Genomic DNA, 4051 nt, shown 5'->3' with positions numbered 1-4051 from the left:
AGGGCCTGCCGCTGGGAGATAGTCCCCTTGGGGTGACATCACCGCCCCAACCCGTTTGCATAAATCTCTTGCGCTACATACAGGAAGTCTCTGGCCGGCTGGGGCAGGTGGTGCTCAAAGGGCTGGCCTGGGAAGCCATGGGGTCCAGGCCCCCTGCCCAGAGGAAGCTGGGACTGAGAGGGATGACTCTGGGGGCTAAGCTGGGGAGGGAGGATGGGAGGGAGAACGTGTAGCTCCGCCACACCACTGGGAGGCTTTTGTTCTAACCCAACAAATGCCTGCTTCGTTTGAGATCCCTATGTAGCCAACAGTCACCTCGTTGGGGTCAGAGCTGGAAGGGGTGGCCTCTTGGGGCCTCCACTTTCTGGATTCAGCCTTGCTGGGTGAGGGCTCTGATCTAGCAGGCTATCAGGCCTGGCTCTTCCTGTGGCCCTGCACCCCCACTGCCTAGGCTATCCCTAGGCTGAGGCTGGGCTCAGGGGTAGGGTCTTCAGCATAGTGCTGCTTTCTTCCTTCCCTCTGAATCTGTTCACATGAGCTTCCCTACCACCAGAAGATGGTCCTGGGTTCTTATACCCTCCCCTCCCAGCTTCTTGATTACCACATTCAAATCCCTAGGGCTCTGTTTCCAGCCCAGATTTCTCAGTTTCCCCATTCCTTGGCAATGCCTGAATATCAATCTAACCTTCCTAGTTTACAAACCTTTCTTGCCTATCCACCATTTATCTGTTTTCCCATGCATCTATTTGTCTGTTTATTTGTCCATCCAGCTATCCATTCATCAAGCCTACCATGCATTCACTTATTTGTCCATTTATCCAACTGTCCGTTTGTTTGTTCATTCATCTATCAGTCAGTTCATCCACTCACCCATCTGTTTATCTATTTGTCTATCTAACCATCTATATGTCCATTAATCAGCCCGTCCACCTGCTATCAATCCATCAGTCCATAATTCCATCTGTTTATCCATCTATGAATCTGCTCATCCATTCATCCACCTGTCCATCCATCCACCCATCCACTCATCCACCCATCTACCCATCCACTCATCTGTCCATCAACCCATCCATCATCCACCTACCCCTTCATTCATTCATCCATCCATCCACCAGTCCACTCATCCACCCATCTACCAATCCACCCACCTACCATTCCACCCATCTATTCATCCACCTATCCATCCATTCACCTATCAGCTTTGGTTTTCAGGAGCCCCATGAGAACAGGCAGTATTTGACTTTCTGTTTCTGCGTTGTTTCGCTTATGATAATGGCCTCCAATTCCATCCATGTTGCTGCAAAGACATAATTTCATTCTTTTTTATGGCTGAATAGTATTTCATTATATATATATACACACTATATATATATACAATATATATACTATATATATACACTATATATATACAATATATATACTATATATATACACTATATATATACAATATATATACTATATATATACACTATATATATACAATATATATACTATATATACAATATATATACTATATATACTATATATACAATATATATACTATATATACTATATATACTATATATATACTATATATACACTATATATATACTATATATATACACTATATATACTTATATATACACTATATAGTGTATATATACTATATATACACTATATAGTGTATATACTATATATATACACTATATAGTGTATATACTATATATATACACTATATAGTGTATATACTATATATATACACTATATAGTATATATACTATATATATACACTATATAGTATATATACTATATATACACTATATAGTATATATACTATATATACACTATATAGTGTATATATACTATATATAATATATATAGTATATATAGTGTGTATATATACTATATATACTATATATACAGTATATATACTATATATACAGTATATATACTATATATACTGTATATATAGTGTGTATATATACTATATATGCTGTATATATAGTGTGTATATATACTATATATGCTATATATACTGTATATATACTATATATAGTATATATACTGTATATATACTATATATAGTATATATACTGTATATATACTATATATTACTATATATACTATATATACTATATATACTATATATACTATATATACTATATATACTATATATATACTATATATACTATATATACTATATATATACTATATATACTATATATACTATATATACTATATATACACTATATATACTATATATACTATATATACACTATATATACTATATATACTATATATATACTATATATACACTATATATACTATATATACTATATATACTATATATACTATATACACTATATACACTATATATACTATACTATATATACACTATATACACTATATATACTATACTATATATACACTATATATACTATACATACTATATATACACTATATATACTATATAGTATATATACACTATATATACTATATATAATATATATACACTATATATACTATATATAGTATATATATACTATATATATACTATATATAGTATATATATACTATATATATACTATATATACTATATATATACTATATATACTATATATATACTATATATACTATATATATACTATATATACTATATATACACTATATATACTCTATATACACTATATATACTATATATATACACAATATAACATGTTATTTATTCACTCTTCCGTTGATGGACACTTAGGTTGATTCTGTATCTTTGCTATTATGAATAGTGCTGTGATAAACATACAAATGCAGTATCTTTTTGGTATCACTCATCCATCCAGCCATCCATTCGTCCATCCATCCATTCATCCACCTATCCACCCATCTACCCATCTACCTATTTACTCATCCAGCTGTCCACCAATCCAGCCATCTACCCGTTCATCCATCCACTCATCCACCTATCCATCCATCCACTCATTCATCTGGCCATCCACCAATCCACCCATCCACTTATCTATCCATCCATCCATTCATCCATCCATCCATCCACTCATCCACACATCTACCGATTCACTAATCCACCCATCCACCAATCCACTCATCTACCCATCCGTCTATCCATTCATTCACCTATCCATCCGTCCACTCATTCATCTATCTGTCTATCCACTTATCCATCCATCCATGCATCTTCCCAATGTTGAGTTCCAGGCTCTAAGCTGAGCGCTGGGAAAACAAAGAAGTATTATACAAGACCCCTGCCTTCAGAGAGTTCCTGATCTTTTCTGGGGGGTGGAGGGATGAGTAGAGGCATTTTTGGGTTTTTTTTGTTTGTTTGTTTTTGTTTTTCTGGCCCAGTGATCTCTGGTGAGTCCCCTCTGCTGGGAAGGAATTTTGAGCATTCAGTGTCCTCCCCTGTATAATCTAACCCCTTGCTTTAAATTCCCACTCCACTAAGACAGGCCTGCCTTCTTGCCAGTGGATTCCCAGGCCACAAGTGTTTTTTCATTAGCAGCAAACACCAGAATTTCACATCTCTGGGTTCACCATTAGATCTACTTGACTTCCACCTTCACTGACTTTTTGTATCTGCACTTGGGACTCTCCAAAGGCTCCAGGCCACAGGTCCTCAGGGCTCCCTAGGAACCTGACCAAGGCTTCTCCCCAAAAGGAGGGGAGGGACAGGTTGGCTTGGCATCAGTTCCATCCTTGTTCCCACTTCCCCATCAAGAAGGCCAAGCCCCAGCTGACTGGGTGCAGTGTGCAGTGGGGTGTAAGGTTATCCACTCCACAAGATCTAGGCCCTGCTTGATGTGTTCATTCATTCACTCATGTGTGTGTTATTGTCTTGCTTTGGTTTGTTTATATGCTTATTTATTCATTCATTCATTTAATCACTTTTTTGTTTAAATGTAAGGGGTACAAGTGCAGTTTTGTTCCATGGATATATTGCATAATGGAGAAGTCTAGGCTTTCAGTTTATCCATCACCAGAATAGTGTACATTGTGCCCTTTAAGTAATTTCTCATCCCTCACCGTGCCTCCCCACTCTCCCACCCTTGCAAGCCTCCAG

The sequence above is a fragment of the Pongo pygmaeus genome, chromosome 9 (assembly GCF_028885625.2).
Source record: "Pongo pygmaeus isolate AG05252 chromosome 9, NHGRI_mPonPyg2-v2.0_pri, whole genome shotgun sequence".
NCBI lineage: Eukaryota > Metazoa > Chordata > Mammalia > Primates > Hominidae > Pongo > Pongo pygmaeus.
Note: the sequence above shows the minus strand (reverse complement) of the source record.